The 13,765-nt window shown below is 40.6% G+C and overlaps 1 protein-coding gene across 1 annotated transcript in view; it reads left to right on the top strand.

Moving 5' to 3' along the window:
* Nucleotides 1–3,612: 3,612 nt before the first annotated feature.
* The window catches only part of LOC125463661 (nuclear distribution protein nudE-like 1), an 87,399-nt gene continuing 77,246 nt past the window's right edge, over nt 3,613–13,765 (top strand). The window contains exon 1 of the mRNA XM_048555223.2: nt 3,613–3,760. The gene's annotated coding sequence lies outside the window, so the exon portion shown is untranslated. The remainder of the gene's footprint in view (nt 3,761–13,765) is intronic.

Raw genomic sequence — 13,765 nt, 5'->3', positions numbered from 1 at the left:
CGGTCTTCTAACATTCTATTGGTTCTTCAAAAACTTGCCTGGGTATTAAAGGTACTGATCTGATTACATATTGAAGTCTTATTGAAGTCTTCCTACAACCTAATTTTCATATGCTTTACAGAACGGTACTATGTCTTCACAACATCATGACCAAGTAAAGTAACTGTCGTCAAAGCTTGAGTTTTCCGTGTGCCTACATGCATTGCCATAGGAATTTTATGAGCTACTCGCAATATTTCCTTACTAAATCTGGGTGGTGTCACTATTTGATGTTCAACCATCCATCCTTGTCAGCAGGTCTGTGAGGATGTTTCCATTTACTCATCAGAACTACATTTTTAACAAAAGTAACTTTGAAACTCCTTTATCCTCAGCTTCAGAGTATGCTAATTGAGTTAAATTAGTTTAACTGTGCCTACCTCCAGATCTGCTATCTGAGCCTGACATACTAAACACTTTTTGAATTGCCTCTTTCTTTAAAGAATGTTTTGGCTACTCTAACATTTGCTTGTGACCAGACGAATCACCAGTTCGTCTGGTGATGAACTTTGTTCAACCATTGTTCTGGTCATCAAGTTCAATGGAAAAATACCTGGAGCTTCTACCTGTAACTGCTCTGTCAATTAGACTTTCTGTGATTATAGGCAAAACTATAACTTTCACTTAAGTCAAATAATTACCCAGTAAATGAACTCCATCCAGAGGTAATTTTAGAACAATTCCCATGACTACTGCACCGAGCAATAAGTTACATTCTAAGTGCACACTGAACAAAGGAATGCGCATGTACTTTCCACTGATCCTGTCTATTAAGATGAAAGGTCTAGGCCCGAAACGTCAGCTTTTGTGCTCCTGAGATGCTGCTTGGCCTGCTGTGTTCATCCAGCCTCACATTTTGTTGTCTTGGATTCTCCAGCATCTGCAGTTCCCATTATCTCTGTCTATTAAACATTTGGCTTTCTATGCATTCTTTGGGATGGAGCTATGTTCTTGTCTGGAAAAAAAGTGTTTGTACAGCTCCTGTGTCCTGTAATATAGTTACGACCTTAGATGTACTGTTTGAAGAAAACTAGGTGATCTTTCCTTTTAACAAAAAAATCCTTCTTAACTCTCACCTATCTTAATCACTTCTCCAGCACTCAAAGCATTCTCCTAGTTATAGTTAAAGCTATGCTTTGATTTAAGTGTTTTCCTTCTGAGTTCCTCTGTCAGACTCACTCTTATGAATCCTAATGTCCTGTGGACTTCCCATGCAACTTGCAGCATTCTGAGCAAAGGTGTTCCACTTTGTTACAATGGGAATACTTATGCCAACAACTCTCATTTCAGCACCTTCGGTTCCAGTTCGTGAAAGAATTCACGAGGGAATTCCCAGATGTCCCTTCTTTAGCCTAGTTACTTGCCTTCCTTTCATTGTCCCACTTTCTACCATTTGGGGTTTTATAAAGATGACAAAAAAAAGGTTTGGTTTCATTGATCAACTTGTAATTATCAGCCATTTCTGCCGTCTGTCTCATTGCTCCATGCATACTATAAAACAATAGTATTGGAAGCAACTAAAACCATTCTGCAGATAGATGGTGCAACCTTGACTGATTTAACAAGTCTTAACCTAAGGCAACAGCATTAGTTGTTGCAAACAAACTAAAAGTGGAATTTCCAGTAAAAGCTTAGGAGACATAATTAACATATTGATACTGCATTTAGCACAGGTAGAAATACAAGAAGTACTGGGTACATCAAGTGATGAGTCACTCGGTTTAGTGAGAATTCAATTGCAGCTGAGACAGCTTGTACATGAAAAAGGACTAAAACAAGTTGAAAGGAAAATGGGACTGTCAATATTTAAAAACTAGACCAACAAAGAGATGTTGAAATTTTCTTGAAAGCAGGTTCTAATGACTAAAGGTGGTAAGTTTTGAGCTCTTCTAAGAAAATAATTTCTCTGGGAGCTTCATGGATGGTATTCACTCCTAATGCTTGTATCCACTTGTCAAAATTATTTTACATTGCCTTTTCAAATCCAGTGTAAGTTTCCACAGGCTGTTTCCTTAAATTTTTAAACTTATGTCTGCAGCTTCAGGAACTAACACATATACACCCAGAATAACATTTTTTAACTACTTCATAATCAAAACTTCTGACAATGATGCATAAATCTCATGAGCTGTACCTGCCAACCTGCTCAGTATGGGCAGTGTCCAGTTTTACTTCAACCATGACATTTATTTTGCTACTATGTCACATGATATGAAGAATGACTCATCATTTTCTTCAAATCTCAGCAGGTCTGGCAGCATCTGTGAAGGAGAAAACAGAGTTAATGTTTTGGGTCCGTTGAACATTAACTCTGATTTTTTTCTTCACAGATGCTGCCAAACTTCCTCAGCTTTTCCAGCAACTTCTGATTTTTGCTCCTGATTTACAGCATCTGCAGTCTCTTGGTTTTTGTCTTCTACCCATTAACTCCATCTGGACTTCCTGCTGCCTCAGAATGGAAGCCAACATCATCAAAGACCCCTCCCAACCCAGTCATAACCTCTTCCAACCTCTTCTGTCAGGCAGAAGACTCAGAAGCTTAAACACACATACCAATAGATTCAAGAACAGCATCTTCCCTACTGTTATTAGACTTCTGAATGGACCTCTCAAATTTCAAATCTGACCTTGATCTTGTTTTTCGTGCACTGTCTTTGCAGCTGTAACCTTGTTTACCTCTCTCTGTTCAAACACCCTGTGATTCTTTGTATGTTATGATCTGCCTGTACTGCATGTGAAACACTGTACCTAGGTACTAAAAACAATAATAAATCAAACCAAATCAAATCAATTCAGACCTAGAAACAACTAGCAGGTGTTTTCCTGATCTTCTTGCCCTTTCTGTGCTGCAGATGGTCAATCATAAGGGGTAGGCATGTCAAATGAAAACAAAAGTTATGGGCAATTCCTTTGACTACTGGACAGAACACAACATAATTCTGAAATATGTCTTTATAAAACAATCTATAATCATTGTAAGAAATAATGGAGGCATTAAATATAGAAAGACTTACTTGTAGGACATAAAAAGAAATCAGCAGGAAGGAAGGGTGACTTTAGGAACTGTTAAGATGGATCAGTCCTATCGGATTGAATTACCAGTTTGTACCATGTACAGGAATGTAAAGGAAGTAGAAATTGATTCCAAGTTTATGGGTAAACAGCTTTTGAAAGAGGACTGTTCCAAAGTTGGTTATCATCTAAGTAGTGGCAATATGACTGAAAGGAAATCTAGATAATTATGAGAAATATTACAACTAGGAATTCAAACTTCACTTGATCGACTGCACAGATATTTACTAACACAGTGACACCTGGCAATATGGATGAAGGCTACAGTCCTGAACCCACATTCTTTTTTGGCACAGAAAGTAATTGTCTGGAACCATGCACGTCACAAAATGTGGTTACACAGTAACTGGAATGTTCAGTCAGATGCTGCAAAGAATGTTGTTCATTAGGTGGGAAAAACCTGCTTAACAACAAGTAACTGAGACTTGCTTTATAGGAGTAGGCGATGGCTCCAAATTTGAGAAAGTATGTTTTTTTTATGTTTGCATTCAAGTTCTTACTCAAGATTATAAAGATAAAAGAATTACCATTTGAGCAGGTAAAATGCCATTGGAACACCACTGAGGATAACAGACGAGAAATGTGATTGCGCCTGACCAATGGACAGGGATCAACAAGGACAACCTGGGACACTGACAAAGGGCCAAAGGTAAGTCTGGGCTAGGGGATGGTGAATGCAAGTTGTGAAAGGTAGTGTTTCTGCAGCTTCAGTGTGCTGCTGTATTCTATCCTCACTGCACATTAACATAGAATTTATTTGAGATGTTGTTTTCTGGGAGCAAATGCCAGCACACGTTTTCTGGGAATGAAAATGGAGTTTGCTGTAAAATGAGTACTAGCCAATTCAGTATCTGCCTATTTTGAACATTCCCTGCACCTTTAAGAATTTAAACAGAACAATGGGAGCTCAATCTTGTAATTTGTATTTTAAAGTGTTACTTTGACGCATGATATGCATGCAGTTCCCCACCCATTACATTGTAGCTTTTGAGGATGTCTTCAACATGTCTTATTTGCAAAATGACAACATAGTTTTTTGCAACAGTTCTTCCTTTGTCGAGCTTGAGAAGCTACAATATGTGGGCAGGTATAGAAGGAAAGTTACTTGTAATATGTTTATTGACAGTTTTTATTGATTATTAACCTGGCACCTTCATATTTCTGGTACCTCTCTGTGAGGAAAACATCAAAACACAATGCTCCATATTAATTCTTTTTCAACGCTTTGCTCACCTAAATAATATCTTGCGCTTTGGGTTTTTTCGTAATTCCACTTGACTTTGAAACTGGCAGCTGGCCTCACTTGGGTGCCCAACCAATTTAGCTGTTCAATTAAACTTCTCAGTTTCTCCATTTCAACTTTAAAGCCACTGTATCTTTCTGTGAGGCCCTACTTTGAAAAATGGCAATGCAGCTAACATTTTACAAATAAGATTACTGATGCAAAATGACATTTGATCCATTCTGCCTGATTTCCAATCCAACGTATTTAAAATCCCCAGATTCCTGAACTGCAATTTTGAATTCTGTTTTAAGACATTTATGATAATATTTTTGATAATTTATTGAAATAATTGAACCTTTACGATGATATTTCTCACTACTCTTCATCTCATAAAAAAGACTGTGCCGGGAAGTTGCTCGTCATGATGACAGTAAAACATGGCAGCATCTTTTGTTTTATTTGCTCGTAGAATGTGGCCATTGCTGGCTACTCTGCATTTTTTGCCCATCTCAAGTTGCCTTTGAGAAAGTGTTGGTCATCTGCCTTCTTGGATTGCTGCAGTCCACATGCTGTAAATAGACACATGATGCCATCAGGGAGGGAATTCCAGAATTTTGACACAGCAACACAGAAGGAGAGGCGATATATTTCTTAGTCAGGATGATGAGTGGCTTCAAGGAGAACTTGCAGATAGTGGTATTCCAATGCACCTGGTGTGGTCATGGGCTTGAAAGGTGCTGCCTAAGGATCTTTGGTCAATTTCAACAGTGCAACTTGTAGATAGTACACACTGCTGCTACAGAGCAAATTGTCTCTATTCGTGACAGTCATTGCCCGGCATTTGTGTGGTGCAAATGCTACTTGCCACTTGTCAGCACAAGCCTGGATATTGTCAGAACTTGTTGCATTTGAAGATGGACTGCTTCAGTATCTGAGGAGTTGCAAACAGTGCTGAACATTGTGCAATCATCAGCGAACATCCCTAGTTCTGAACTTTTGACAAAGGAAAGGTCATTGGTGGCACAGTGGCTCAGTGGTTAGCACTGATGCCTCACAGCACCAGGGATGCAGGTTTGATTCCAGCCTTGTGCAACCAGCTGTGTGGAGTTGGCACATTCTCCTGTGTCAGTGTGGGCTTCCTCCAGATGCTCTGGTTTCCTCTCACGGTTCAAAGATATGCAGGTTAGGTGGATTGGCCATGCTAAATTGTCCATATTGTCTAGGGTAGGAAATGCAGGGATGGGATAGGGAATGAGCCTGGGTGGGATGTTCTTTGGAGGATTGGTGTGGACTTGATGGGCTGAATGGCTTGCTTCCACACTTTAGGGATTCTATGCTTCCATGAGGCAGCTTAAGTTGTTTGAACCTAGGACACCACTCTGAGGAACTCTTGCAGAGATGTCCTGGAGTTGAGATGACTAGCAATCACAACCATCTTCTTGTGAGCTGGGCATGACTCGAATACACAAAGTTTGCTCTCAATACCCACAGATTCCAGTTTTGTTAGGGCTCCTAGGTCATCCACTTGATACTTTTGGCTGAAGATTGCTGTGAATGTTTTAACCTTATATCTTTTGTCCTTATGTGCTGGGCACTTTCATCATTGAAAATTGAGCTATTTTAGAGCCTCCTCCTCCATTCGTGACTAGATGTGGCAGGACTGCAGAGCTTAGAACTGATCTGTTGGTTGTGGGATTGCTTAGCTCTGTTTATCACTCGCTGCTTATGCAGTTTGGCATACATGTAATCCTGTATGGTGCCTTCATTAAGTTGACACCTCATTTTTAAGTATCACTGGTGTTGCTCCTGGCATGCCCTCCTGCACTCTCCATTGTACAGGATTGATCCCCTGGTTTGATGGTAATGGTTGAAAGGGGGTATGCCTGACCATGAAATTACAGATTGTGCTGGACTATAATTCTGCTGCTGTTGATGGCTCTCGGTAGTTCATGGATGCCCAGTCTTGGGTCGCTAGATCTGTTCAAAGTCTGTCCCATGTAGCACGGTGACAATGTGATTAACATGATATTCTCAACATGAAGGTAGGATAGTATCTTGTCTCCTCAAGGACTGTGCGGTGGTCACTCTGACTGATACTGCCATGGACAGAAGCATCTTCAGCTGGCAGATTAGTAAGGATGAGGTCAAGTATATTTTTCCTTCTTCTTGGTTCCCATACCACCTGCCACACACCCACTGTAGCAGCTGTGTACTTTAAGACTCAACCAGTTGTGCAGCTGCCAAGCCACTCTTGGTGGTGGGCATTGAAATCCCCCACCCAGAGTACTTTATGTCCCCCTTGCCACACTCAGTGCATCCTCTAAGTGTTGCTCAACATAGAGGAATACTGATTCATCAACTGAGGGAAGATGATACATGGTAATCAGCAGAAGGTTTCTTTGCCCATGTTTAACCTGAAGACATGTGACTTCATGGGTCCAGATTCAATGTGGAGGACTCCCAGGGTAACTCCCTGCTAACTGTATACCACTGTGCTGCCAGCCCTGCTGGTTCTGTCCTGCCCGTGGGACAGGACATATCCAAGGATGGCGATGTTGATGTTTGAGGTATTGTCTGTAAGATATGATTCCAAGTGAATGACAATATCAGGCTGTTGCTTGTCTAGTCTGTGAGACAGCTCTCCCAATTTTGTCCCTAGCCTCCAGATGTTAGTAAGGAGCACTTTTCAGGATCAACAAGGCTGTTGTTTTGTTTTGAATAGAATAGAATAGAATCCCTACTGTGTGGAAACAGGCCATTCGGCCCAACAAGTCCACACCGTCCCTCCAAAGAGCATCCCACTGAGACCCATTCCCCTACCTCTGTATTTTCCCATGTCTAACCCACCTAACATAAACTTCCCTGAACACCATGGGAAATTTAGCATGGTCAATCCACCTAGCCTGCACATCTTTGGACTGGGGAGGAAACTGGAGCACCTGGAAAAAATGTGCACAGACACAGGGAGAATGTGCAAACTCCACATAGACAATCGCCCAAGAGTAGAACTGAACCCGGGTCCCTGGGGTTGTGAGGCTGTCGTGCTAACTACTGAGCCACTGTGCTGGTTCGAAGTTCCAGGGAATGCCTGATGCTAGCAAATTTGGATGTTTTGCATAATTCAGTCAGGCTTTCTTCAGTGAAATACAACAATCTCGTGCTAGTCCTACAACCAGTGGGCGAGGGGCATTTTGGGAATACTATTTCCAGCCTATAGTATTCATTTGTATTCATTTGAGATTGAATCATTGTTCCTTTCTTGAGCCAGCTACAATCAATGAATTGCAGTACTTTGAACTCAGATTCAACTGCTCACAAAACTCAGGTGTGTTCATACAGCTCTACCAGTGGCAAATGTATTTCTAAAGTGGTGTCTGTTACACACTTACACATGTATGGTGCTAATGATGCAGACAGGATCTTGTCGAGGGCAATGGTATGTGAGCAGGGTGTGTCCATCGGGATATGCAAAGTAGGCTACAGCTAACATCCTCTCTTAAACATGCACAACTGACCATGTCTTCAGCATTAGAAAAGATAATCCGCCTCATCTATTAAGTCATCAATAATTTTCTGGTAAAGTGCTGAATGATTTATGTGGACGTTTCTGTGATTAGGGAAAATTTGCAGATTTCTAGAATTGTTGAAAGTTCCTCACATTTCCAAGGAATGATGCTGTTTTCCTTGATGTACTTTGTCCTGACTTTATCACTTTCTCCCAGACAGCAGTGCAATAGCTTGCAATCTCCATGGACCACAACATGTTAGGGACAATGAGCAAAGATGACATAGAGCAGGTCTAGCTTCTGGAAGATGGAAGTGATAGATTAGACACTTAATGGGCAACTGAATCTCTTCAATGCTCAGAGCAATTCTCCACGAACAGCAGCAAGCAAAGATTTTACAAGCTTCCAGAGACCAGTAAAATTAGGAGGAAAAGAAGAAGATGGTGTACTCACTGCCTTCCACCATTGCTAGCATTCTAAAAGCAATGGTGAAGAAGGTAGATTGACCAACTGCACTGAGGCCAATGCTGACCATTAGGTTACCAGCAGGGCCAGGCAACATCATTTGAGGAGACTATTAAGCACCAGATTTACCTCTGGCAGCCTCCTTTTGGACTCAGGGAGGAAGGTGGGAGACAGTTCTCCTACAGTGGCAGCCTGTGGTGTATGAAGAGCCACCTCGGCATTAAGGTCCACTCACCTTCACCCAAAATACCGTCATTCACCTATTTTATTCCCCCTGAGTTTCCCTTGCTGGGACCTACCTAGGGCCACAAACTCTCCTCAATCCACGACATTATCCATTGTAGCTGAACTGGGCATCCTATAGTTCCTGCAGTGGGAGCACGTTCTGGTGGTACAGCTGGCACTGGAGAGTTGCAGTTACACTGATAGTTAGCTCCTCGGCATGGGCCATCCTTAAATCCCAACGGGACTTCCATTACCAGCCCAGATAGGATTGCCTGACATTTCTGGTTGGGGATGGTCTGTTAATGCTCCTTACATTCTCAGTCAGTGTATAGATGTAAAAACCGAAAGAACTGCAGTTCTGAGGAATGGTAACCAGACCCGAAAGTTAACTCTGATTGTTAGTTCACAGATGCTGCCAGACCTGCTGAATGTATTCGATGTAACTCAGTGTGGAGCTGAAGGAACACAGTAGGCCAGGCAGCATCAAAAGAGCAGGAAATGACGTTTCAGTTCGGGACACTTCTTCATTTTTTTCTGAAGAAAATTCCTGACCCGAAACATCAGCTTTCGTGCTCTTCTGATGCTGCCTGTGTTCCTCCAGCTCCACACTGTGTTATCTCTGACTCTAGCACCTGCAGTTCTTGCCTATTCTGAGTGTATTAGATATCTCTGCTTTACTTGGTTGTCCACACGGAAATTTGCTGCAGTGCAATTATAACCTCAGTAAAAGGTGAGGATAATGTGCTTGGTGATTATGGTCACAAACTTTTAAGCATCTTGTTCCTTCCTAGTAGGAGTGGGCAATGACTGCAGCATCGACTCGTTCACATCTCCTGTTGCATTGAGAGAGAGTGACTGAGGCTCTGCTTTGTAAGAGAGCTAGGCACATTTCATTTTACCTTGCCAGAAAGAAGCAGACAGAATGACCATGCAGCTACATCAGTTCTCATGGTGACATAGCTTAGGCATATGTCTGCCAATTTTTTTATGGTACTAGTGAATGCAAAATCTGCCTGCACCAACTCTATCAATCGACGTGACATGTTCCCCTTATTTCTCTGAAATGACTTCACTTGTGTTAACCCGTCTCATTTATTCATCAATTACATGACCAAGGTCATTGGAACTAGACACTAAATGAATTGTTGTGCCTCCATTTGGGTAAAAACTTACAACCAAAGCATCAACTGCCATGTAATCCATCTTTTCTGTTATTACAGACTGACTAAAATATCTTCACCTGATTCCGGGCAAACCATCATTTCTTCCTTACTAATATTGATGTTAAAAATCCAATCTCTTAGCAGACTTGTGAGTGTGACATCTTGTGTTCATTCATGCACAGATGTCAGTGCCCAATGTGGTCATTCACCATTTTTGGTCTGAACGTCAGCAAGTTATGTCTTGCTGGGATCGGATAGATGGATTAGTTAGTATTTTCCTGTGATTTTTCATACACTTCTACACTGTTCCTGTCCTCTTTTTCACTTTGTCCTTGCATTAACCGCGCTCTGTTTATTAAATAAAGCACCTGAAGGTTTTAGTTTCAGTTATTCTTGAAGATGTATTGGTGTTAAATTGAATTCTGTTAAATTAAAGTCAAACTAAATTGAATTTCAATATTTCCTGTTGATACAAGCAAATAGCTAGTCGCATTTTTGGCAGGTAAATGCAGCCCACAGGTTGTTACACAGTGCCAGCCCCTGAACCTGTGGTTCCAAGTATCCCATTTGTAACTGAGCGCTTTGTGGTGCAGAAGCTGTCAATCACCTAGTAGTGATGAACAGTTGTCTAGATTTGAAATGTTAGCTTGCTTTCTCTCACCATGGTTACCGCCCGAACTGCTGTAAATTCCAATAGATTATGTTTTCAGTTTACTTAGAAGTCACCTCCACTTTGAGGCTTGCAGCCTGTGCAGGCTTGAGAGACATTGAAAAGTAGCCCTCTTGACAAGGACAACAATTGGCCATTGCTCTAAGCTGTCCATGTGACATCAAAAAGTATAATTGAAAAGCAAAGAGCGAGGTGAAGCACAGTAGAACAAGGGCCAGATACAGAATAAAACTCCTATTCTCAGTTCCAACAAGGTACCTTAATATCACCTTCAGGAATGGACCTCCTGCTGCCCTGAGTGAAATTGTATGCCAGCCACTTTAATGCAGTCACAGCAAAAATAGAACAATTTAGTTCTCCAATTTCAGAATAAATTGACATGAAATCTTTAAAAGTGCCATTGAAAGGAAAGTTTTATCCTATTAGTCTGGTTATACTATTTTCAGATCTTGTGGCTTTCTGGTAACTATTGATTTATTGCCCACCTTAACGCTTTCTAACTTACATTTTTGGAATTACTTAGGATACTGCTGACACAGCAATTCTCGGTGCTCAAACAGTTGCAATGTCCCTGCTATCACTGGCAGAGATGTGGCTGGTATCCACTCAAACACAGTAATAGTGTCTTTACCTATGGCCGAGGTTCAAGTCCCACTTGCTCCAGGGCTGCTTCAAGACATTTTGAACCGAGTGATTAAAAATATCCACAGAAAAGAGAATTATAGATAGTGAACACCTGAATATGGTGGTAGTAACGGTATCCAAAATATGCAAATCTAGTAAAATGTGCTATTTTCATGCACTTCTACGATGCACTGGTAATCCAGATGGGACCATGTGGTTTACTCGTGGGAAGTGACGGGGAGGTATCTGTTTGGCTCTAAATGATTGTTTTCTTTTGACTTTGGATTTTGAATCTGAGTTTGCCCAGGCTCCCAGAAGTTTTTTGCAACTTTGCTGCTAAGCAATGGATCCAAGACATACTGTTCTGTTCATTGAAATCCGATTGGCAATTTGAAACTCCAACACACACAAAACTAGCTGAAAACTCGTCTTGGTGTTTGATTGTGGATGGTTCATTTTCTACACAGCTTTCTACATCTCACAGGGAAGTTTACCATCTGCAATAGAGGCAGGGATCATCCAGCAACCTATTTCAGAAATTTGAACCCGCAATGCATCTATTTTTCAAAAAAATGGTTAAAAGATTTTGATAGGTTTAATCCTGAAATTCAAATAAAATTTGCTTGGAAGAAAGCTACCCTTTGAAACATAAAGATCAAACCTTTGTTTTCTCATCTCAGCATCTCTCTTAACTGAAATACCAGCTCTGTACTTTGAGTTTTCATCTGGTAAGCTAATATCATTTGTAACATTATTGAACTGATTTTATTTGAATGAGGTGCAACTTGTACAGGAAACAAACCATCAGTTCTATCAAACCTGGGCAGATCAAGAGCTTAAATAAAGCATCTTAACCAGATTTTGGATAAGTCATCTTTTTTACTTTTATTAAATACTAGAAATGGTAATAAAATGAATGTGGTGGAATCTTCTCTTTATAGTTACATATAATTCCGGCTGACTCTATAAATGTTAAACTACGTTCCTGGCATATGAAAAGTGGCCAAGTGCTTAGCACAATCCAAATACATATTTTAAACCTTACATATAAAGTCTAAAAGAGCACACTTGACTGTATGCTAAATACTTACTATAACTGCAAGCAAAAATTATTTGGCTACTTTCTTTTATCTCCAGTTTATTTGCTTCCATGTGTGCGTTCACCTCTTTTGCTGTTTTAATGTCTTTCAACTATTTTCTGCTACCTTCCCTTTCAAAGCCTTTTACACAGAATTCTTTTGTAGATTGTTTCTCATGTTTGTACTTTATCCAAAGTAGGTGGAGCATATTTTTGTGATTGTTTTATAAGGTAAAGGGTCTGAAGAAATTTATATTCCTGTTTACTTTGTGTTCACCACACCGTTTGTGTATGGAAGTGCAGGAAATGAGCTCTTCACTAGCCTTCATAGGGTGTAGAAAGACAAGGCTGGGAATCCTTTATCTTAAAACCTCGGGACCATCTGTTTTCCAGATGAATGGTATTTTTGCTTTTTGAATATATATATACCTACCACCTAAGAATTTTTAATAATCATCTCACAACCTTAAAAAAAATTATTTAACTCTTGAACTCATCGTACCTTAGTCTACTGGGGAATAGGTTGACATTACCTTTATCAAAAACTAGTACCTGTAAACAATTTCTCTGTACTTATTACTCTTCGTCTCCATGGGTTGCTACATCTACCGCTGAGACCTGCTTGGGTCTGCTCAGGTCCATTCCGGGTCCTTTGAAAAAAAAGTGAAGCTTTTTTTTTCCCAAAAGCCCAAGTAGACTTGAACAGGCCCATAGATGCCTTCGGGCCTTTGGAAAAAAAACTTTGCTTTTGAGTCTGTTTGAGCCAAATGACATTTGTCAGAGTAAGGGTCACCAGACCTGAAACATTAAATGTGCTTTTTCTTCACAGATGCTGCTGAGCTTTTCTAGCAACTTGTGTTTTTGTTTGTGATTTACAGCATCCACAGTCCTTTCGGTTTTTATTTCTGAAAATAGCTTTAAATGCTGAGTGTATGCATTGATTTAAACTTCACCATTTGCTCTCGTGGGATTTGAACCCATGACACCAAAGCATTAGCTGAGTCTCTGGAATATAAATTTGATGATATCACCGCAATACTATCATCTCCCCATGTCTAGCACCAAATCAGCCATTGATTGAAGTTTAAAAAATGGAGAGATGTAAATCTGGTCATTAATTCACTGTTATTCATTTTATATTAGTCCATTAGTCAAGTGGACTCCCCAAAAACGTCAGGAATTCAGATCTCATGCAGTATCCCAAACTCGGGAGGGTAGGTAGGTAATATCTTTCATTACAGTGGCAATACTTTCAAAATGGGAGCCATGATTGTCGAAACAATTGGCCTAGATATTCCAATGGTCAAAAATGTAATGCAACACAGTCTAGATTTGTGCATCAGGTTCACACAGAGGCCTCAAAACAAATGACTCCATGCGAATTGAATAAGAAATTGAATTTTCTGATGAACAATTCCCTATGTCTGGAACTTCCAAAAGAGTCCATTATTGTCAAAGAATTCTGAGAGTACTCAGGAAATGAATTGGCACTCTAAATTTTGGGTAACTATATAACTGATGCCCACAATTGACTCCTCCCCAATAATACTTCTTGATAACCCCTGATGTGTCACCACGAAACCCCACCCCTGAACCAACCTGCCTATTGCTGGACCCAGCCCAAACGTTGTGGCCTGAACTGACTCAGCCCAGCTGGATTTGACATCCCCAGGCCAGGCCAGCCCAGCACTGCTGGAA

This window comes from Stegostoma tigrinum, chromosome 22 (genome assembly GCF_030684315.1).
Source record: "Stegostoma tigrinum isolate sSteTig4 chromosome 22, sSteTig4.hap1, whole genome shotgun sequence".
Lineage (NCBI taxonomy): Eukaryota > Metazoa > Chordata > Chondrichthyes > Orectolobiformes > Stegostomatidae > Stegostoma > Stegostoma tigrinum.
The sequence above is the reverse complement of the archived record's forward strand: the minus strand, read 5'-3'. Positions and strand labels throughout refer to the sequence as shown.